Source organism: Eublepharis macularius, chromosome 10 (assembly GCF_028583425.1).
Source record: "Eublepharis macularius isolate TG4126 chromosome 10, MPM_Emac_v1.0, whole genome shotgun sequence".
NCBI classification, from domain to species: Eukaryota; Metazoa; Chordata; class Lepidosauria; order Squamata; family Eublepharidae; genus Eublepharis; species Eublepharis macularius.
Genome location: NC_072799.1, coordinates 49,809,936 through 49,834,405, shown reverse-complemented (window position 1 = coordinate 49,834,405; position 24,470 = coordinate 49,809,936). Strand labels below are relative to the sequence as shown.

Below are 24,470 nucleotides of genomic sequence, written 5' to 3'. Positions count from 1 at the left end.
CCTTTTCAATCAAACAACAGGTGTTGCTGCATCTGGGCAAGAAGCTGCAATGTCTAACATCCCACATCCCAAACACGCACAGTAATGTATTCCTGTTTCTGCTATGATCCTACAGATGTCAATGAAACACAAATTCTGGGTGCTGTGGAAGAAACAGCAGGAATCAGCAGTGCCCAAACAGGTAAGCAACTGCTGACAACTAACATGTTCTGTGGTCTCCCCAACCCTCTCCCTCAACTGCGTCTCTTTTAATGCTAATTCTTCCAGCAAATTAAGGAGACCTTCTATTTGGGTAACAGACCTACTTGGCATGGGAGGACAGAAAGGTCTCCCAAGAATCCCAGAAACAAACAAACAAACAAACAAAATATATGTTCTAATGAAAGCAGTTACAGCTTTAAATAGCCTCACAGAACATATGGTTCAGGAATCAGGAGCAGAGGGAATCACATTGTTGAAAAGATAATCCAGGTACTCCTTTGACTGTTCAGGAACACACTTCCCCAGGGAGCCTCCTACAAAGAATTTATGTACTGCTAGAAGGAAACAGAAATGATCCTTCCTTCTGAGTATAAGAAATACATGGTAATCCCAAAACACCAAACCACATCTTGCAATAGCGCTTATAAGACTAACAAAAATTGTGGTAGGATATGAGTTTTTGTGGGTCACTGCTCACTTAGTGACTCACGAAAACTCATACCCTACCACAAATTTTGTTAGTCATCTAGGTTCTACTGGACTCTTGCTACAGACAGACTAACACAGCTGCTCATCTTGATACATCATGCAATGTAATTTTAAAAACTGTATGGTAAAGTCTTTCTTTGTCTTCATGTTTATATTTTACCTAACAACTGGGCAATCATTTCACCTTTTGAATGTGAAAAAGTATGGGCTCGGCAGTTGAATCAGGACTTGTTTTGGGGTGGAAAAAAGGTCCAAGATTGCATCTCTCACAGAACAAATGCATACCTTGCACTTTTTGCCCATTCATGCTGAATCAGTGCAACCTTAAAACAATTCATGCAGAAGTAGCCCCTCTTTATATTTACTGCACAGTATGCTCCAAATAAAATGACCAAAACAGAACTCACTGAAGGTGGCCTGTCAAAATATTTGTGTATGATGCCTTAAGAAGTCCTTTTGAAAATGTGGCTAGACAAATCATTCATTCCAATAACTCAATCTACCTATGCAAAATGTATCCTGTGGCATTTGGCATTGCCCCAGCTATGGAATAACCTCCTCAAGGAGGCCCACTGGGCAACTGCCTTCAATGGTCCCTCTTGTTCTCTAGCTTTTTGCTGCTTGACTTAAGTTTTTTGTTTGGGGATTTGGACACATAGTTATATCTGTTTTAACCTGCTTTGTAAAGCAGACAAATGTGTCTTAAAGACAGAAAAATTAGTAACAACTTTTTAAAAAGGTCTGCAGATTAACAGGGCTTGACTTAAAACTTGTGAGGCTGTTCCTTGTGAAAATAGTTACTTTAACCTTTACAGGAGCCTTCCTTGGCTGTGAGTGTTACTGGCCTGTGCTGTATATTTTGAAAGAAGTACATTAGCAGCTCAAAAGCGGTGCTAAAAGAGGCTGGTTGTATTTGAATGGGTCTACATAACAAATGGTTTAATCGATAATATCAACAAATAAATGTTTTGGATGACTAAATTTCTAAAGATTTATTTTTATAACTCCCCCCACCCCAAATTAGAGAACATTAACTATGTACAAGCAGCCCCTTCGCCAGAAGCCACAGGGCAAAGAGGACAACCTCATAACCTAATGCAGCATAGCTGCCCAAGGGGAAGGTGGGAACCAACAGAAAAGAGAGAGAAATTTCTCGTGGGAAACAAACCAAGAATTAATATACTTTTTATATGATATTATAAGGTAATTTCAAAGGCAATTGCACGAAAATTATACAAACTGTTTATATATAGCCAATAAAGATGTCCAGAGAGTCTATCATCTGTGTGTATTCCTCAATGTGTATTCCTTAATCGCAGTAATATCACGGTATGCAGATGAGTCTTCACAAAGTCTTCTCATATAAATTCAGCCAAACAGCTTCTCATATGCATTCAGCTTGGAATATAATCACAAAAGTCTTCTCATATAAATTCAGCTAAACAGCTTATCATATACATTGCCACGCCCAATCTGGGGCCGGCTACAAACAGATTTCGTCCCCTTCTTCAGGGGCGTGGTTTATAGCTGTAAAAAACAACATTCTTACTTTAATATACAATAACCAACATTTAAGTATTATTGCAATCCCCCAAGCGGAACTGACCTGTTGTATTCACACAGCATAGGGTATTTGAATCAATAATTATTGTGGAAACGTGTGTCTCCAGTATCACAGTCACAGCAGCTGTATCTTCTCCTGCTTGTGGCCAAACCCTTCAACTGCAGTTTAAATCACATACTCATTATCCAATCTCAAAACTTTAAAGCAACATAACTGATTATAAAAAACAATTCAATGATAGTTCCGTATTGAGGCCGTGCGGTCTGATCGTCTGCAGAAAGACAATCCAAAATGCTTCCCTCCTCAGTAGCTTAATTTGATTTGCATGTCCCTTAGTTACAACCTCCAGTACCGCTACTTTAAAGGAATTTTCTTCATGACGATGCTCGATAAAATGTTGTACCAGGGGTGCTTCCATTACTCTGTGCCTAATTCTAGACATATGTTCAAAGATCCTAGTTTTCAATGGTCTTATCGTACAACCCACATAAAAAAGAGCACAGGGACATTCAAGTAAGTATATCACACCCGATGTGTAACATGATGCAAAGTGTTTAACTGTCAGTTTCCGTTCCTTAACAAAAATCTCCTTCCCCTCTAGCATAAATTTACACAAAGTACATCGGCCACATTTAAAATTTCCCACAGGTAATGATGTTTCCTGAAGTTGAGTGCGCATCATAGCATGAACTAAATCATCCCTTAGGCTCCTGGATCTTCGTAAACCACATAACGGTGGTTGTTCACATCCCGCAATCTCCTCAATGAGGGGCCAATGGCGAGCTACGATTCTTTTAATTTTATATGTTAAGGGTGTGTAGTCCAATGCCCATCTAATTCTTTGATCTGGTAGGGCTTCCCGAGTCTGAAATAGTACAGATCTATCTATAGCTCTAGCCTTAGAAAAGGCTTGAGATATAATTTTAGATGGGTAACCTCTATTAGTAAACATTCGTTCCATCTGCCTACCATCCCTGTCGAAATCAGTTATTGTGGTGGAATTCCGTCTGATACGCAAAAATTGGCCATATGGTATATTTTGTCTAAGGTGCCGGGGATGGAAGGAACCAAATTCCAAATATGAATTCCGATCTGTCTCTTTACTGTAGGTTCTAACCTGTATCTTTTGAAAGGCATCCCGATATGTAACTACATCCAAAAAATTGATTTGGTTGGGGTCTGACCGCCAGGTGAATTTAACATTCGCATCCCGTTCATTAAGCCATTTACAAAAATCCGGTATCTGGGCAGCTCCCTGAAATAAAAAATATAAATCATCCAGATATCTACAAAAGAAAACAATATTACCCCTGAAAGGGTTGATGTCTTGTAAAATGTGAAATCTCTCCCAACGGGCCATAAATAAATTTGCGATGCTGGGTGCCACCGGGGACCCCATAGCAACGCCTTTTTTCTGGAAGAAAAATTGATCATCAAAACAAAAATAGTTTTTTTCCAAAACTAAATCGAGAAATTGTAGTAGGCAAGATGATGGGATAGTGTTTTCTGTAGTTGTAAGAACTTCTTCTACTACCTCTCGGGCTTCCTGATGAGGAATGATGGTGTATAAAGAGTTAACGTCCATCGTTAAAAATACTGTGTCCTCCGACAGGGTGATGTTCTCAACTTTTTTAATGAAATCACGTGTATCATGCAATAGACCTTCAATTTTAGTAATAGCCGGTTGTAAAAAAGAGTCCAATAAGATTGCCAATGGTTCCAAAATTGAGCCGCAACCAGATATAATTGGCCTACCTGGCGGGGGCGTTGTTTTCTTGTGAATTTTTGGAAGTACATAGAATAATGGGATTCTAGGTGAAGTAACCTGTAAAGCATAATAGAGGGTATCTGTAATTTCCCCCATCTCCCTTGCCTCATCCAAGACAATCTTAATTAGGTCTTTAATATGATTAGTTGGATCCGAAGAGATCCGTGTGTAAAAGGTGGTATCCCTAAGCTGTCTGTGAACCTCATTAACATACATATCTTTATCCATGATCACAATACCCCCGCCCTTGTCGGCAGGCTTAATGACAATGTTAGCGTCGGAACGTAAGGTTTCAAGAGCCCGTCTCTCTAACCGAGACAAGTTGTGCCAAGTACTGTAAGGTTCATTTTCTAATTGAGAAAGGTCCCTAAGGATCATATATTCAAACGTGTCAATACGGTGATCTGAGACCGGCGGCACAAAAGATGACGGACCCTTTAATTTCCTAAGTAGTAAAGACTCTCCCTGAACCGGGGTAGTCGGCTGAGATTGGAAGAAATATCTAAGTTTAATAAGCCGAACCAACTTAAATAGGTCTACTCGTGTCTGAAGTGGTTGGTATTTGGGGGTTGGGACAAATCCCAATCCCTTATTGAGAACAGCTATTTCTAATGAATTCAGCTCACGGGAAGACAAATTGAAAATTAAACTTTCATCCGCGTTCTTTGGAATGATTTCTTTTTGCCTCTTTCTAAAAAAGATGGTCGTTGGTTAGGGTAAATTGTTCTAGTTCTAAGATTCCTGCTGCTAGGACCCTCATCACCCGAGCTGTCAGACACCCCCGATGTTTCCAAATCTGAAAAAGTGCTAACAGGATTAGCCCAAGATACCTTACGTGGTCCTCTAGTATTAGTCCTGGACTGATCCCACCAGAAATAAACCCTACTATTAGCATAATCCAAATTATCACGTTTATATTTCTTAATTTTAAGTTCCTTGGTGCGAGTTTCAAATTGTTGTACCTGTTGAGCTATTTGTTTAAGGCGAGCATCAAATTCAATAGTGGGCATCGTGTCTTTGATAGAGGTTTCCATGGTTTGAATTTCCTCTACCAATGCCTGACTCTCCTTCCTGCAACGTTTAATAACCAGATTAAACGTTTAATAACCAGGTTATTAAACGTTGCAGGAAGGAGAGTCAGGCATTGGTAGAGGAAATTCAAACCATGGAAACCTCTATCAAAGACACGATGCCCACTATTGAATTTGATGCTCGCCTTAAACAAATAGCTCAACAGGTACAACAATTTGAAACTCGCACCAAGGAACTTAAAATTAAGAAATATAAACGTGATAATTTGGATTATGCTTGGTTATTAAACGTTGCAGGAAGGAGAGTCAGGCATTGGTAGAGGAAATTCAAACCATGGAAACCTCTATCAAAGACACGATGCCCACTATTGAATTTGATGCTCGCCTTAAACAAATAGCTCAACAGGTACAACAATTTGAAACTCGCACCAAGGAACTTAAAATTAAGAAATATAAACGTGATAATTTGGATTATGCTAATAGTAGGGTTTATTTCTGGTGGGATCAGTCCAGGACTAATACTAGAGGACCACGTAAGGTATCTTGGGCTAATCCTGTTAGCACTTTTTCAGATTTGGAAACATCGGGGGTGTCTGACAGCTCGGGTGATGAGGGTCCTAGCAGCAGGAATCTTAGAACTAGAACAATTTACCCTAACCAACGACCATCTTTTTTAGAAAGAGGCAAAAAGAAATCATTCCAAAGAACGCGGATGAAAGTTTAATTTTCAATTTGTCTTCCCGTGAGCTGAATTCATTAGAAATAGCTGTTCTCAATAAGGGATTGGGATTTGTCCCAACCCCCAAATACCAACCACTTCAGACACGAGTAGACCTATTTAAGTTGGTTCGGCTTATTAAACTTAGATATTTCTTCCAATCTCAGCCGACTACCCCGGTTCAGGGAGAGTCTTTACTACTTAGGAAATTAAAGGGTCCGTCATCTTTTGTGCCGCCGGTCTCAGATCACCGTATTGACACGTTTGAATATATGATCCTTAGGGACCTTTCTCAATTAGAAAATGAACCTTACAGTACTTGGCACAACTTGTCTCGGTTAGAGAGACGGGCTCTTGAAACCTTACGTTCCGACGCTAACATTGTCATTAAGCCTGCCGACAAGGGCGGGGGTATTGTGATCATGGATAAAGATATGTATGTTAATGAGGTTCACAGACAGCTTAGGGATACCACCTTTTACACACGGATCTCTTCGGATCCAACTAATCATATTAAAGACCTAATTAAGATTGTCTTGGATGAGGCAAGGGAGATGGGGGAAATTACAGATACCCTCTATTATGCTTTACAGGTTACTTCACCTAGAATCCCATTATTCTATGTACTTCCAAAAATTCACAAGAAAACAACGCCCCCGCCAGGTAGGCCAATTATATCTGGTTGCGGCTCAATTTTGGAACCATTGGCAATCTTATTGGACTCTTTTTTACAACCGGCTATTACTAAAATTGAAGGTCTATTGCATGATACACGTGATTTCATTAAAAAAGTTGAGAACATCACCCTGTCGGAGGACACAGTATTTTTAACGATGGACGTTAACTCTTTATACACCATCATTCCTCATCAGGAAGCCCGAGAGGTAGTAGAAGAAGTTCTTACAACTACAGAAAACACTATCCCATCATCTTGCCTACTACAATTTCTCGATTTAGTTTTGGAAAAAAACTATTTTTGTTTTGATGATCAATTTTTCTTCCAGAAAAAAGGCGTTGCTATGGGGTCCCCGGTGGCACCCAGCATCGCAAATTTATTTATGGCCCGTTGGGAGAGATTTCACATTTTACAAGACATCAACCCTTTCAGGGGTAATATTGTTTTCTTTTGTAGATATCTGGATGATTTATATTTTTTATTTCAGGGAGCTGCCCAGATACCGGATTTTTGTAAATGGCTTAATGAACGGGATGCGAATGTTAAATTCACCTGGCGGTCAGACCCCAACCAAATCAATTTTTTGGATGTAGTTACATATCGGGATGCCTTTCAAAAGATACAGGTTAGAACCTACAGTAAAGAGACAGATCGGAATTCATATTTGGAATTTGGTTCCTTCCATCCCCGGCACCTTAGACAAAATATACCATATGGCCAATTTTTGCGTATCAGACGGAATTCCACCACAATAACTGATTTCGACAGGGATGGTAGGCAGATGGAACGAATGTTTACTAATAGAGGTTACCCATCTAAAATTATATCTCAAGCCTTTTCTAAGGCTAGAGCTATAGATAGATCTGTACTATTTCAGACTCGGGAAGCCCTACCAGATCAAAGAATTAGATGGGCATTGGACTACACACCCTTAACATATAAAATTAAAAGAATCGTAGCTCGCCATTGGCCCCTCATTGAGGAGATTGCGGGATGTGAACAACCACCGTTATGTGGTTTACGAAGATCCAGGAGCCTAAGGGATGATTTAGTTCATGCTATGATGCGCACTCAACTTCAGGAAACATCATTACCTGTGGGAAATTTTAAATGTGGCCGATGTACTTTGTGTAAATTTATGCTAGAGGGGAAGGAGATTTTTGTTAAGGAACGGAAACTGACAGTTAAACACTTTGCATCATGTTACACATCGGGTGTGATATACTTACTTGAATGTCCCTGTGCTCTTTTTTATGTGGGTTGTACGATAAGACCATTGAAAACTAGGATCTTTGAACATATGTCTAGAATTAGGCACAGAGTAATGGAAGCACCCCTGGTACAACATTTTATCGAGCATCGTCATGAAGAAAATTCCTTTAAAGTAGCGGTACTGGAGGTTGTAACTAAGGGACATGCAAATCAAATTAAGCTACTGAGGAGGGAAGCATTTTGGATTGTCTTTCTGCAGACGATCAGACCGCACGGCCTCAATACGGAACTATCATTGAATTGTTTTTTATAATCAGTTATGTTGCTTTAAAGTTTTGAGATTGGATAATGAGTATGTGATTTAAACTGCAGTTGAAGGGTTTGGCCACAAGCAGGAGAAGATACAGCTGCTGTGACTGTGATACTGGAGACACACGTTTCCACAATAATTATTGATTCAAATACCCTATGCTGTGTGAATACAACAGGTCAGTTCCGCTTGGGGGATTGCAATAATACTTAAATGTTGGTTATTGTATATTAAAGTAAGAATGTTGTTTTTTACAGCTATAAACCACGCCCCTGAAGAAGGGGACGAAATCTGTTTGTAGCCGGCCCCAGATTGGGCGTGGCAATGTATATGATAAGCTGTTTAGCTGAATTTATATGAGAAGACTTTTGTGATTATATTCCAAGCTGAATGCATATGAGAAGCTGTTTGGCTGAATTTATATGAGAAGACTTTGTGAAGACTCATCTGCATACCGTGATATTACTGCGATTAAGGAATACACATTGAGGAATACACACAGATGATAGACTCTCTGGACATCTTTATTGGCTATATATAAACAGTTTGTATAATTTTCGTGCAATTGCCTTTGAAATTACCTTATAATATCATATAAAAAGTATATTAATTCTTGGTTTGTTTCCCACGAGAAATTTCTCTCTCTTTTCTGTTGGTACTATTTGTGGGGATAGCCTTCATTTCTTGTTTCAAGGGGAAGGTGGGGGCACCAAGTAGGAAGTGCCGTTTTCACTAGATTTCGGCTATGTTCAGTCTTGTTAGAGAAATTCTGTGAACACCTACATTACTTTCATGGTGGCGATCTTCCCAATGGGGGCAACCTGCAGCCTCTCACATCTGCAGCGTGGAATGGTGATGTGGTATTTGCTCGCTGTGGCGTGGGGCCTCCAGGGAGTCCTTGAATTCACACTTCACCCACTTAAACATGGTCTGGCACTGGATGGCCATGCAAGTGAAGCCAGGTTCAGTGAGCTCCCTGGCAATGGCCCAGTAGGTCGCTCTGTTATGCTGGTATGTGCTTGCCATCAGCTCACCAGCGGGGACACCTCATGCTGGCCAAAGATGCCCCTGCTTCTTGTAGAAGGCATGTTGGGTACTGCTTAAATAGATATGCCGCCCATCTGTCAATTAAATATTGATTACTGATTGGTTATCCCATTTCCTGGATTCCGCTCAGAAAGCCAGTTAGTCATGCTTTTATTTCCTGTCCCCAAGGCAATTGTAACTGGCCATTTCAAAGAGCAACAGTAGCACTGCACTGGTGGGGAGTGGGCTTCCATTCTACTCTCTTCCCACTCAGTTTATTGGTTGGTCAGTGAGAAGGTCAATGGGAAAAAGTGGCATAATCTAAGAAACTTCATAGTTTATCCCTTTCCCAGTTGTCCATCATGGAAGTGTCCTCAGACTGAGAAATGTGGGTAGACTGCTGCAGTTAGGAAAGGATGGATGGTGGGTTATAATTTTTTTCTAACCGTCAGCCATTCCAAGTATCTGAGATACTCACTACATGATTGTAGCTCTCTGTAGGTTCTGTGGGTCAATGTAAATCTGAAGCTGTTTTTGAACTGTTGACCAATTTCAGCAATGCTGGAGCGTCGCAGTCTATACTGCCCCCCCCCCACTTTGTTCATAAAATACTGAAACGTAACATTAACTGCTCACTTCCCAATGGACATTGAAGCACCCTGTTCGACAGTTCCCAAACCCCAAGTTCTTGCAAAGAGTGTCTGAGGAATAAACTTTGTTTCCTACTGCAGCAATCCACAAATGTCCTTGCCCATGGACAGTCAGAGTGAATCCCAGACAGGTATGGCGCTTACCAGTTTAGTACTGGAGTTGTTTCTGTGGAACAACCTAAATTTTTGGAAAATCTTTTTGGGAAAGCAAAGGCAACAGTGCTGGAGCATACCTTGCTGGAAGTGCCCTCCCCTGCATTCTGGGTATTAACTATGAAGCTTTAGTATGCCCCATCCTCCCCTACACATTGTTAAGTGGACCATTTCACTTGCCCCTTACTCATGCTCTACCAGAATAGTTACTGGGGTTGCTGAAATGGATAGGAGAAGCCAGCCACAGCAATTCTGTTCTGGGCTGCCTGTTTTGAGAATTCACTGCGGGACCCAGTGCAACCAGTATTCCACAGGCCCCTGGAGAAGAATGAAACTATACTTTTTCCTGTTACTGTACTGGTTGCATCTGGCCTTGGATTGTCTGATGGGAACATATGTACCATCTACCATGCCAATACAGTGCGTGGGAAACCAAGTGCTTGGAAGCCATCCATGATTTGGAAGGGGAAATAATGGCAGGAAGAGAGAGTGTTAGAAATCCCACCTATCCTGAAGAAACCAAGCAGTTCCATAGACACTGCAGGCCACCCTGTATTTGTGGGTTACTGTTACAGCAGCTCAGTAACACTACTGTTCCTTTTAAGAAACCAGAGGGGAAGGAGAGAATGGCTGATACTATTTGTCAGTGTTGCTGTGGTCCCATAGGAATGAAAGTTAGAGGAAGGCTGACAGTGTGGCATGATATAATAAACATAACAGGACAAGTGTGCTATTTTGGACTGAAAAGATTGAATTGAACAGGTCTTACTTTCACTACTGTTCTGAGGTGCACAGTTTGCCTTTCCAGGGTGAAGCACACCTCTAGCACTTATTTCTGCCACCATAGACAGTCCAATGCCAAACTGGTTTTTGCACTATCAGTAGCAGTTGCAGTTTGCTAACTACCACAATACAATTGCCACTCAACTTTGGGATCAATTCATATATTGTGGTTGACTGCCGGAGCAAACAACCATGAATGCATGCCACCACCCCCATAAAGGTCTCCTGGGTCATCCTAAATTTCTCCATCCACTGCTGATCATTCCAGATGACTAGCACAAACTTGTCCCACCAGTTGGATAGACCCAGGAGCAGTGAAGGATAGGCACTCCATTAAGAACAAACCATCTTAATCAAGCTGTGTGAGACTCCGATTGCAGCCCAAAGGAAAAGATTTTATTGAAGTGCCAAGGAAGATCTAAAATAACAGTTTCTTGTGGAAACCTTCCTCCAGAACGTGTTGCAGGCATCAATTGGATGCCTAATACATATCAGGATGACCTGAATCAAGGCTAACAGTAAAGCTTTTGGAACCAGCCTGATACTTGAAAACTGGAAGCAGACTTTTGAAGGCATGCTGGAGCGATTGCTAACAACTGCAAAGGCTACTACAAAAGTATGCAATGAGAGAAGTCACTCAATAGCTGTTGGGAGATTTCCCACCAAAGGTCCGCAGCCAGTTGTTCCTACATATTTCTTGGCAGGAGCAGTACCTCCAATAGTGGTGCTTCATCCCTGGGGACCAAAATCCTGTCCAATTAGCCAACAGTAGAACTTGGAAGGGGAGGGGAATGCTAGGCGTTTGTTGCAACATTACAACGCATGCACAAAAGTAAAAGAAAAAAAATAGTGGTGTGAATCACAAAGCCCAGAAAGCCTGACACTGCACTGACACTTCCTCAAACATCTGGAATGAAAAACCAGACACCAAATCAAATCGCGCCACACAATGCAGAAGGCGGGAAGGTCAGGCCAAATCAACATCTATCGGAGCAATTACTTAAATGCCGTATTTAATGCCGTGGGCAGAAAGGCTGATTATTCCATCCAGCTTCTAGGCCTAAATACTCCACTTTTGAATACAACTGTGTGTGCCCTAGCCTGTCTCTCAACAGCTGCTCTTCAGATATCTAAAATCTGTCCTCTTTGCAAAGTAACCAGAAGAAGAGTGCTTGTCCTGTCCCCAGTGGGAAGGACTGGCAACAGCAATCCTGCCAAGCAAGGGAGGCAGGGCTCCAGAGGGCATTTAACTCCTGCAAACCCTCCTGTAAACCTTCTTTACCAGTGGACTCATCCCAGAGCACAGCAACAAATGGCAGCTACAAGAGACTGAGTATGAGGATCTAGGGACGTTAATGGAAATCTGGGAATGCTTTGCTTGCGAAGATCTGGGAGGGTGATTCCCAGCCCTGGGAAGGGGGCTCTTCTAACTTTCCTCAGTGTTTGCCGTTGGGCCAACACCACCCTTATTTCATGTAATCTTTGAACAATTTTGTGTGTACTTCTTTTCCTTATTGAAACCTTATAATATCGTTCTATTACTCACATTGATGACTATCCCATGGAGCCATGCTGAGGTATGTTGATTTCCATTGAAAGTTTAAGTGACGTGCTTAACTTTGGCTGAATTGTGCTGATAGGCTGTAGAAGAGTAATATTCTCATTTTCAGTTCCATTTTGTTTTTTATTTTTAACGAATTATAGATTGTTACACATTCTATATTCCTATCTCTCAGCTTCAACAGACAGTGGTTTTCAATGTACTCAGCACTGAAGCACTTTGATATGCCCTGCACCCTCCTCCATAGACTATCAAAGGGACAGGATGTTAGTATTTCAGTTTGCTAAGAATGGCAGATCTGATTTAAAACTGGCACAAAGGGCTGCAAATAATGGCCTGCCGAGAAAAGGTGACAGATTATTTCATGCACTGTTTCATGTGCAGCCTAAAAGCATACTGTGAGATCTGGCTAAAGCTCCAAAAAGACAAGTACATCTTATGGCAATATCCAGCTAACACAACGAAGCCTGGAGAGACAGAGGGAATGGGAGGGAGACATGCACAAATCTTGTTCCATATCTTCAGTCATAGTTAAAAATGGAGCTTGGGAAATGGCATATAAGGGATGTTTTATCTCTTTTTTTATTTGCTTACCAGATCAGTGTAATCAGGTCACAGAGCTCAGCATACAAATTATTCAGTCTTGTGTTCAAGGGTTGTTCTTTTTCACAGATACGTTCTGGGCCGTACGGACTTCATTCATACTACTTTTGTAGAGTAATCCATCCATTTAGAAGATTAATCGGAACATATGTTAGCATTATGTACTTTCTGAGCATTCACTTTTTCACTTATTATCCAGAAATGCTATCTTTTGGGCTATTTTTTATGTGGACAGTTTTTTTTTAAAAAAATGCTTAGGCATCATGTGAGTTCTTATTGAAAAATCTATGTAGATTTATTTCTGTAACATTCACACTTCTGTCTATAATTGTATCCAACAAAATGTTGACTTATTACGTCATAGAAAATAAAAATGTAGTGCACTTATGTCCTATTTTATGTTTAATTCCTACTAAGTTGTTGAGAACAGATCTGTGTGTGCTTGACCCTTACTATTCTAATTCTAGGGACTCCTTCTTAGTTTTTATCCCACCTTTCTTCTAGGGAATTCATACATGGTTCTCCACTTTTCCATTGTATCCTTACAGTATAGGGTTACAAGCAGGGCTGGATCCATGGTTGCCAGCACCCAGGGCAACCGTAGTCAGGCTCTATGAGCGTGCGTGCTCCTGGCGCTGCGTGATGATGTCACTTCTGTGATGTCATCACGCTGGGGCACCCCCCCGCCCCATGGCAAGCCGGCTGTCCTGGTGTGCCGCGGAGCTGGTGGCAGCGCGAGTGGCTTGGAGGCTGCCTGTGCTGTTCACCTGCCCCGCATGACAAGGGGCGGCCGGCTTGCCACATGCCCCTTGTCCTGGGGAAAGGCAAATGGTGTGGGCGGCCTCCCAGCCACCTGCGCTGCCTTTTGCCTTTCTCCAGGACAAGGGGAGGCCGGCTTGCTGCGCACCCCTTGTCCTAGGGGAAGGCGAACAGCGCAGGCAGCCTCCCAGCCACCCGCACTGCCTTTTGCCTTTCCCGCAAGCCGGCCGCCCCTTGTCTTGCGGGAAAGGCAAAAGGCAGTGCGGGTGGCTGGGAGGCCGCCCACGCCATTCGCCTTTCCCCAGGCGTGCTCCTGGGGCTGGCAGCGCGCTCCTGGGGCTGGCAACTGCACCCAGTGCCCCCTCTTTGGCGGCGCTGGGGGAAGACTACCCCCCCCCTCTGTCGATCCAGCCCTGGTTACAAGTCCCCTGATGAGATTCCCTCAGCTCCCAGCACTGGCTTTTCACAATTCTTAGGAGTCTGTTAATGGAAAGGGAAAACAGGGAAACATACCGCTAAGAGCATCTTCTGCTTGCAGGTTATGAGATTCAACCCCTTGTAATTATGTATTACACAAACAATAACTAACTAGGAATGTTTAATGTTGTCATCTTCCACAAAGCTTTCAAAGATCAAGCCATGAAGAATAATAAGGAGATTAAAGAAGCTTGAAACAGCCTTCAGTGAACCTATTATACAATTTATGTTTTGTTGGACACCTAACAACTGAGGTACTGGTTAATATTTGTATATGATTCTAGTGGATGCTTTCAACCAAACATTGGGGAAAGAAGAAAATATACTTGTGGAAAACCTCCCTGTCCCACAGAGCAGTTTTCTGTGAAGTCATGAGTCAAAGGACTCAGAGCTGGGCCGTTTCCAGACGGCCCCCCGCCTCGCGAAACGTCGCGCGTCGTCGCGCGTCGTTGCGCAGAAAACGCGAAATATCGCGTTTTCTCGCGCGAGTTTTGCGCGACGTCGCGCAAAACTCGCGTGAGAAAACGCGATATTTCGCGTTTTCTGCGCAACGACGCGCGACGACGCGCGACGTTTCGCGAGGCGGGGGGCCGTCTGGAAACGGCCCTGGAAAGCAAATCCTCACTTCCAGTGTTGCATGCTGGTTACCCCTCAGCCTGAGACCAGGAGGCAAATCTCATGTCTTGTAGGGTGTTAAGCAAAAGGAAGTCATCCCTGCAAGGTAGGACACTTTGCAGACTGAGTTCCACAAAACAATTACTTGGGTAGCTATGGCAAATGGGCCAGGGTCCTGGAGTCTAATTGTGTTGGAACTCAAATAATACTGCAAAAATGTGACTAATAAAGTTTATTAAATGAAGTGCAAGAAAATACAATTATAGAAGTGTGCCAAACAAGAGAAGAAAATATTAAGTTAAATAACTATCATTTGGAGGTCATTTTGGAGGTCTTTCATTCACAGGGTAGCCATAGGTAAGAGGCAACTTGATAGCACATAACATAACAAATAACTATCCTAATAGTACTGTAAATGTTTTCAGTGCTAATCCAGATGTTACCTTTCAGCTAAAGCACAAGAATCCAGGCAAAACCTCAAAGTCCAGAGAACAAATGCAAGATGGCGCATGGCTGCAGGCTTCTACCAGAAACCATCTCCAGCCAGAACAGCATCCAGGCAGGATATTACCAGAAGCAAATGGTGTCATCCCTAGCCAGGATGTAACTAGAATGAGGGTTCAAGATCCTACCAGCATGGCCTGACCAGCTTGACCAATCATTGAAAGACTCTGCTTGGGATGACATGCCCCTGCAGTCAGCATGTCTGCACAAGTGGGAGCAAATCACTCTACTCCTAGAGTGCTGTGCATTAATGAAATGGAATGCAGGTGTAAAAACTCCTGTGTTTTGTCCTTGAAACTCTGTGATGTGCACCTGTGGCTAATTCCATCTCCTTCTCATATCTATCTGGAATTTGCAGTGTCATCTTGACCACACTTTCCCAGAGGAAAAGACTTTTTTTGCTTCTAACTAGGCTGAGAAGCCCCAACCAATGTTCAAATAGACCATGAAACAGATTAGGGACAGTCAATTTCTTGACAATACTGACTGAAGAAATGCAGTGACCAGTCATAACCATACCTACAAACTATTTGCACAAAGCTTCTTTAATTATTATGCAATGCCTTTCTAAGTAATTAGGCTCATTGAATTTAAGCTGAAAGTGTAATAGCTGCTATAACCAGACAAGTGACACATGTCAGCCTAACATCTGCCTGCACTTACAACAATCTTTCCCACAATCTTGTAGGACAGTAAATTTTTTTTACCATGTCACATAATGTATGCTTTTGGATGAAAACCATCTGTTTAGCTTCACTTCCTTTTAAGCTTATTGCATAGACGCGTACCTAAAGAAAGAAGCCAACATAGGAAAAGGAAGTCATAGCAATCCAGACCATGATGAGTTGCATATTTTGCCTTTGGGTCACAAGGGAACAGCAGCCTCCTGTGGTGTTTGCTTTGAAATAAGATTGTGAAAAGAAAAGTTCTCATGGAAACTCAGTCTGGGGCAGAGTTCAGGCAGCAACGATTGAGTGTTGGTTGTTGTAACTTCCGGAAGATATAAAAGCATTTTTGACAATAGACCAGTTCTCACTGAAGGGTTTTGAACATCTCCTCCTTTCTGGAAGTCACAGTGTTGGCCTGTGTGCTAGCCAGGCAAAACAGCTTCCCAAAGGGGATCTTTTGATGGTCTTGGCATGGGAAATAATACTTCCAGCGAAGTATAGCCTACTATACAATGCTTCATATATAAACCATCCCTACACTCACCTAAAGGGAATTGTTTCAAAATTGTTTTAGAAGTTGGAAGATCTCAAATACTTTTATATACCTTTGTAGGTAGGGTACTCCCTTTACGTCTCTTTTACAATGCCTTTTATATTCTTCCAGCTACTTGAAAGCTGCTTATCTGGCAGGGAGAACATCGATTGAGTTAACTCAATCATCAGGCCAAAGATACTGTATTCTCTACTCACCTGGCCAGTGGAGGAGGAAAGGTAGAGGAATGCCACCCTAGGTGCACTCCTAGGTCAATGTGATGACATCACCTCCAGGAGTGATGTCATCACACTGTCCCTGAGAGCACTCCTGCACTTCTCAGTAGACCAATTTTGGCCCAAATCGGCCCTCTGAGAAGTGTGCACTCCCACACCCATGCAATGATGTCACTTCCCAGAAGTGACATCATTGCATAGTTGTGGGAGCACACATGCGCGGAACTCCCAGGAATGATGAATAGGTAAGTGTTAGGAGGGTCAGGGTTCCTGGCATCCCTACTGAGGGAACTTACAACACCACCTTTCTGCAAAGGATTTTATTTATATGCTATTTGGCACTAACTTATTTATAGGCTTTTCAGAGCACAATACTATTAACAGTTTCAAAGCACTGAGATTTGAATGCTTTCTCCATACTGGAACGGACACATGATTATGTAAGCATCCAAATCAAATCATAAGTTCACCCGCCAGAACTCCTTGGCTCCAACCTAGACAGTTATGCTTAGTCTGACTGATATCATTGGAATGAGTTACTTACAACTAAAACTTTCCATTGATTTCAAGAGAACTTAGATGTCAGAAACTTTTTTTCTGGGGCTGAATCCACACGTCCCGACATTGCGGTAAACATTCGCTAAACTTCCGGAAGTATAGCATCTTTTTAGCGTGATTTCTGACTTATTTCACGATGAGTCAGAAACCGCGCTAGAAAGATGCTATACTTCCAGAAGTTTAGTGAACATTTACCGTGATGCCGGGACACACAGAAACGTGTGGATTTGCCCTGGATTAGGACTTTCCTGAGCAGTCTAATGATTCAATTCATCCAGATAATGTTTACTTCACTTTTGTTCAGGAAATTAGATGAAATCTGAAATTTGGAGCAAGGCCCCAAATATGAATTCTCCCTCAAATTCAGTGGCAACTATAATCTCAAACTCCCTGCTCTCAGGCTGGCTCTGCTATTCCCTCTAACAATGAAGCATAACAGAAATTAGTCAAAATGGAAGGTAAGAAGCTATCAGGGCTGGTTCTCGCACATACTCATAGAATAGGAAATTCTGCTTTTAAGCCAAACAAGTTTCCATTTCCAACTTTAGTAAGATCATCTTGCAAATATCATGCCTTGTCTTTAAGGTTTGCTCAACACCATCACTTTCTGTTTTAGTGGACCTTAAGCAGCCTTCACTTCTGGGTGGTCACTGCTTCAATACAACAGTTAATAAGTAGTGAAAAATGTCTGCCGCTGTGGTATATACGATCATAACCAATGAAAACTGCAGCAGATGGCTGGTAGGTATAGGCAGGACTTGAATACAGTTTTGGCTTGTCGGTTAATATACTTGAATCTGCTGTTGAACTCATGTGATCGGTGTGGATCGGTGATTTGGGTTCATTGCCGGCGCAGATCTACGATCAGCTTGATCAGTAATTTTTTTTTTATCATGCCCACCTCTAGTCACAAGCCAGACTACCTCAGAGAGAGAGAGAGAGACAGAGAGAGACAGAGAGAGATGCGTATTGTGCTTTCAGATTGTGGAATACTATTCATCCAGAAGCAGAATGCACTTCTCAGTACTTCTCCCAGAAAATGCTAGAGAATGAAGTGGTTACCATAGCAATAATGACAAAACCTTAACTTTTAATACTGTCTGCATAACTGAATACAACCTGCTTAGAAAGGGGACTTGGGTGGAGGAGAGAAAAACAAGCTGTCTCTTTTGCAATGCAAAGACTACAATATTGCACCTTCCCTACCCAGTGGAGAGAAATTAGTTTTACCCTCCCTTTTGCAAAGCAGGCATTAAAAGCTTTGCTTCTATCTGTGCCCAGCCTGGAGGAGAGGAAATGAGCTTGTTCTCTTCTGTTGCAATACAAAAATCAAAATGGGTATGCTACAAGAAAAATTTCAGATCTGGGATTCAGGGTGGACAACTTTACAATTTGTTCCTGATTTTTGGGTTTTGAGAATCAGTTTGAGGATCTGGTGCAGCTTTTTTGTTTGTTTGTTTAAGCATTCATACTTAACCTTTCCAGATAGTATAAGGTGGCATACAAAATGATTTTAAAAATTCTAAATTAAAACCAACAAAATCTCTACCTCATTTCCTTTAAAGATGTCTGCCTTTCAAAGCCCTGGCAAACAAACATGCTTTGCAGTACCTCCTGCGTATCTCCAAGGCGAGCAAGGGCTACAGTGGAAAATGCCCAGGCTCTAGTAGATTTCAGATGATCCGTCCTAAGGGATGAGATAGTCAACAAATAACTGCCTGAGGATTGTGGATGGAGCACCAGAACATACAGAAGGAGATGGTCCTTCTGTTACACAAAACTGTGCACCTTTGCTCCGACCCAATTTGAAACAAAGGAATGAGACGAGCAAGGGTTGGAGAAGTCGATTTATATATTGCAATACAGAGAACATGAAGCAGGCCTCCATGTGTTCTAGTAAGACAAAGGAATACCTGATCTTTTATACCTTTTGCTTACATCACTAAGAGCATCACTTTACAGTGGTTAATTACTGGTTTTCACAGACACTTGACCACCTATATACCCACTGATTGGTTTTGTTCAATTCACACAATTATTCTCGTGAGATTTCTGCAAGCATTGTGTAGCCTATCATTTTGCTAAATTGCATCTTTTGCCTTACTTGGTTTAACGCCAACCCCTTTTCCAACACCATGATCTATACAGTGCCAAACACATATCTTTCAAGAGAGGAGGGGGTGTTTGCTCATCTCTTATCACTTCTGGAGAGAAAGTCAACCTTGGAATGTTTTTATCTACTCCTCTATGTGGCAAAGTAGAGAACTCTCTATTGTAGCCAAGAGGAGGGGAACCACTTTACACACAGGCTGCTTATGATTTCTTTTATGCTGGTCCCACACTTCTAATGTGCGGGTCCCACGTTGTGAAGGGCTTTAAAGGTCATGACCAGCACATTGAACTGAATTCAGAAATAGACTGGCAGGCAATGTAGCTGTTTCAAAATGGGTAACATATTCCTGGCAGCTAACCTCTAACAATAGTTGGGCTGCCACATTCTGGACCAGTTGTAGTTTCCAGATTGTCTTAATAGGTAGCCCCATCTAGAGTGATTGCAGTAATCCAATTTTGAGGTTGCAGAAGGATGGATTAGAGTAGCCAGATTGGCTGAGTCTAGGTAATGACAGAGTTGACACACCAGATGCAGCTGATAGAAGGTGCTCCTGGGCTGGCTACCATGCCAACCTGCTTTTCAAAGAGCAAGGCAGGATCCTTGAGCACTACCAAGCTCTTAACCTACTGTGAGAAAGCCAACATGTCCTTCATGCTGGGCACCTACAGCAAGGATACCATAATTACCACTACTATTTAAGTTATTCCTGCTGGTGGGGTCTCTCACTTTTTTTGAAGTTGCTGTCCAGCTCACAGCAGCAGCTATAGGCCTTAAAAATTCCTTCTCTGGGGTTTGTCTCTAATGGTGATTGGCTAGGAGCTCTCCTGATTCCTTGCAAAGGTCCAATTGAAAGGGAGAAATGCAATTGCTCAGGGAATCAGGAAAATAAAATTGAAACAAGATGGCTGCTGCTGCTAACACTCGGACATGAAAAACAACACAGACCTTTTAAGGGTGTGTTTTTTAGTAATGCCTACGAATCCTGGATTTGTATTTACTGTTCCAGACATCACAGTAATGGCCCCAAACAGCAATTTTTGTGTATATTTTCTGTTTGAGAATTCAGGAATTTACATCTCTAGGTAAAAGCATTGCTTTTCTCTCAGCCAATCTTGGACAGAGGGGAAGAACTCCTTCTTGCAACTTTGCTGTGTAGCTATTTTGCTGAGGGTAGGGTGATTCCTCTAATCATCTGTGAGCTAGCTTCTTACCAACAGGCTGCTGTCAACTTGTTTGGCAGCTATTTGAGTGGCTCGATGCAATCTGAAGATATCCCTGATGGGCTCACAGTCTAATTGTGTCAATCAAGATAAGTTTGTCTGCCAAACAGGTTAACTGAGAAATTTGCAACATCCTTACTGTAAATTACAGGAACACACATAGCTCCATAATTTTCCCTCTGTGGAAGATAGTTAAGCATAACAGGCTTTTGAACTTGACAAAATATGATGAAGGGCAAGGAAGGGGGGCTTCTTTCTGCCCCATATTTCAAAGGGTTCCTCAAGAGTAGGAGGGGTATTTTTTGGTCCTGGTTGCTGTGTTGCATGCCCTGGTAACATCTAGATTAAACTACTGCAGTGCACTCTATATAGGGCTGCCCTTGGAAAGTGTTTGGAACCTTCAATTGGTACAAGATACTGCAGTCAGAATGCTGAATGGTGTGGGTCATAGGGACCATATCACTCAAGTTTGGGTCTATTTTTCACACTCCTAATTTGGTCCCAATTCAAGGTACTAGTATATACATTTAAAACCTTATATAGTTTGGAGCCAGCACACCTGAAGGACTGCCTATGCCAATATGAACCTCCCTAACCACTCCAGTCATCTTCAGAGACTGCTTCAGGTGGCTCCACCATCTGAGGGTAAATGGTCATGACAGTGCAACTTTGGAACTCCCTCCCCAGAAAGATTCATATGTCTCCTTCTATCATTGTCTTCCACCAGCTAGTGAAGACTCATTTTTTTTTTGTCAGACATGATGGGGCAGAAAGGCTGGATAGAAATTCTGTAAATAAGTAAATAAAAGATCTTTCATCATAATTAGTATCAGTAAAATCTACCTATCAATAGTTGTATGGATAGTTTTGAACTTCTTTCCGTCTGATGTGGAAGGGTCTGTGGCTTGAAACATATGTTTTTGGTGTTCCTCGCTAATTAAATCATGCAGGGATAAATGAATTCATCTAACCACATAATAATGATGAAATTAAACTGCCCAAAATATTTAAAGAAGGCAGTAGTTAGGCTTCCTTTCAAAGGCTTTATTTGGCATCAGAGATGGTGGCCATTTATAGACCTGTGTTAAATTATCCACCCCGCCCCCCCTCTGAGCCAGCAATAGCCTAGCAATTCTAGACATATCTGAATGCTATTTCTTTTCTAGATCAATTCCAATCTTTAGGGTTGATTTAAAGACTGCACCAGCATTAAGAATACTACAGCATAATCTCTGTTAATAAATGGAGAAGAGAAATGCATCCTTACAGCCTTTGACACAATGGGACTGATTTTTTCTGTTGGGACTCTTGACATTGACTGTTGGTGATAATATGCCATCTCCCTGGGAATTCTTTCATCTATGTTTTTCTAAGCCCATCAAATACGATCATCCATATATATGGGGAACTGTCAATATTCAAATGTGTGTCTCTATCCTGAACCAGTATCTGAACATTGTGGTCAAGTGGGTGGGAGAGAACAAGGTGAAATTTGTTCAGTCATGGATTGTCTTTTGAGGAAATGTGGTACTATGTGAAGGTACTATGGTCATGTACACTGATCTATACTTTATGAAGTCCACTGCAATCATAGGTTACAATAACTGGATACCAATATTCAATTCTGATGCTCACCAGTACAGAGTACCATCACCTTTTTGGGGGGTCTCCCAAGTCCTGAGGGGGAACAGGTGGAAATCGGTATGAGTACCAGTACTTAAGCAAATACCGCCCCTCCCCAATAACCACTGCCAGTATCAGTTCAGTTCTTGATAGCTTACTACAGCTTTATTTTGTAGAATACATAATTGCTTGGACATTGGATCTGTCCTTAGGGAATAATCCTATGGATTCTTTTGCTATCATCTTGGAGTTACTTTAGCCTTTCCAAAAGTGACTTTTCATGGCAATTGAACATAATGACTACCAAGACAGTAAGCACTGGTTAGTGCATCTCCATTTATTCTCTTAATTGTTTCTGACTTCTCATGGCTTAATGAGCATGCATTGTCTCCTATAAGAACACACAGAGGAGTTCCATTGAACAACATGTTTGGCACTGTTTTAGTGGAAATGGATATCAAAAGAAGCAGCTTATCTTTTCCTTTCTTAATTATTTGTTCACTGTGTCCCTGCATACACAGGCATTCTGAGAAAACAGGACGAGGAGAAATATATGTGAGGGTCTTTTGAGAATCCTTTCAAGAAGTTAAAAAAGAGGTACTTTTTATATTTTATATTGTGTCCCCTTATCGCTAAAGAAAAAGTACAAAATTAAAGAATTCCCTCCAGACAGTCCACTTGATAGCACTGCTTTAATAATTAAACTGTTTTTCTTTCTTTTAAAAGATCTTGATGTATGATGCTTTCATCCTTTCAGAATGCATTAGTCTGAGAAAATTTCACAGAAAAGCACTTTGATAATACAATATCAGCTATATTTTTTCATTGTTGGTTCCTTTTTTATTCACTCGGTACAGAAATCTCACAAGATGATCGAACTATACTTGAAAGTCATGATCCAAATAATGCTGCACTTTTAGAAATGCTGGGATAAGGAAAGACGAGGAAGAAATCATCAGTTTTTATTACTTTGTTGTGCTTTCTGTTTAATTCTGGTGGGATCACGTAGAAAGCTGGGTTCTAAAAAGTCTTTGGTAGTTAACAACTAGAATCCTTTTCAGATGTCATATCTACACATACTGGGAGCCCAGCCACCATACATATCAGGAGTGCAAGCTCCCCATGATGTCCCTGATACGCTTGCTTGGCATGTTGTTTGGGATTTTTTAGGGTTCTGGTTCACACAAACCAAAGCTGCCTATGTATGTATGCAAAAAAATTGTGTTCCCTTTTTCATAGTTAGTTCCCATACTAAGCAAAATATGTGTGTTGGTCCTGTTCAGATAACATGGTGATCATATGGATCTACATTATTTGTTTTTATTTATGTCATGTATATTCCGCCTTTCTCACTGACACTCAAGGCAGATTACTAAGAGTGAGTTTAGTACAATCAGTGGCAATGACAAGGGAAGGCCTTTCCATACAGTGTCAAGAATATTTCCATAAACAATGTCATGGGGTAAATGAATATAAGTTTACAAAGACACAGTATTAGCAAGGATCCAGTATGGGGTTGAGGAACTGCTGTAACAGAACATAATCAATTCTAGAACTTACATTAAACAACATAAAGCACAGTTAGTATATAGGAGTACATATTTAAAGCAACAGATAATATATAAGGCAACATAATAGTGAAATCTATGGTTTCTAACTCATTAGCGAAACATCTGGGACCCCTTTCCTACAATACCACCCTCTTAGCTGAGTAAAAGTCCTTTTTGAATAATTCAGTTTTGCATTGTTTGTGGAAAGCCAGGAGCATGGGGGCTTTCCTGACCTCCTCAGGCAGGCCGTTCCATGGGGTAGGGGCCGCCACAGAGAAAGCCCATGTACGGGCTGCTGCAAGTGAGAAAGCTAGCTCCGCAGGAAGAGAACTGGATTGAAATCTCACTCAGAAATGCGGATCCTCCCTATGTGAAAACATTCTCAGTGATGCTGCCTGCTCTACAGCAGATTGGAAGATTCCTGGAATGTATAAACATAATGTCTGAAAAGGGCTCATGTCATTATGGATTTTTCTCTGGTTATGGGCTTGAGACACTTTGCATTTGGTCTTCTTCATTTGCTGTGTTTTAAATGCTGATGCTTTTTTTACTCTGTGAGTTGGATTCTCACTCCTCTTCCACTTAAACAAATCACAGTCACATGAGAAGAGATTTCAGACAATTCCCCATTCACTGAAGACCTTTATGTTGTGCCTCATGCAGCCCCTGAATGTCCATTGAGGGAACTGTATTTCAGGGAACATAACTAACTGCAGTTTGTGGAGAAGTTTTGTTCACTTGTTGTGCTATATCCATGCTGCTGACAGTGTAGCCCAATACCTCTGTGATGTTGGGCTCCACCATACTGAAGAAGTTTTTGAATGGCAACCATAAGTGCTAACTTAAGAATAAATACTACAAGGTGAGGGT

The 24,470-nt window shown here is 41.6% G+C and overlaps 2 long non-coding RNA genes across 4 annotated transcripts; one reads left to right on the top strand and one right to left on the bottom strand.

Moving 5' to 3' along the window:
• Positions 1–1,859: 1,859 nt before the first annotated feature.
• LOC129337132 (uncharacterized) lies at positions 1,860–2,932 on the bottom strand. Of its 2 annotated transcripts, none has more exons than XR_008597780.1 (2): positions 2,297–2,932; positions 1,860–2,217 (listed from the first exon to the last, which is right to left on the bottom strand). It is a non-coding gene; the product is annotated as an uncharacterized LOC129337132 (long non-coding RNA). The 2 variants fall into 2 exon arrangements; XR_008597781.1 differs by having other exon boundaries at positions 1,860–2,088.
• Positions 2,933–7,511: 4,579 nt separating this feature from the next.
• Positions 7,512–8,584, top strand: LOC129337142 (uncharacterized). Of its 2 annotated transcripts, none has more exons than XR_008597783.1 (2): positions 7,512–8,147; positions 8,356–8,584. It is a non-coding gene; the product is annotated as an uncharacterized LOC129337142 (long non-coding RNA). The 2 variants fall into 2 exon arrangements; XR_008597782.1 differs by having other exon boundaries at positions 8,227–8,584.
• The last annotated feature ends 15,886 nt before the right edge of the window (positions 8,585–24,470 follow it).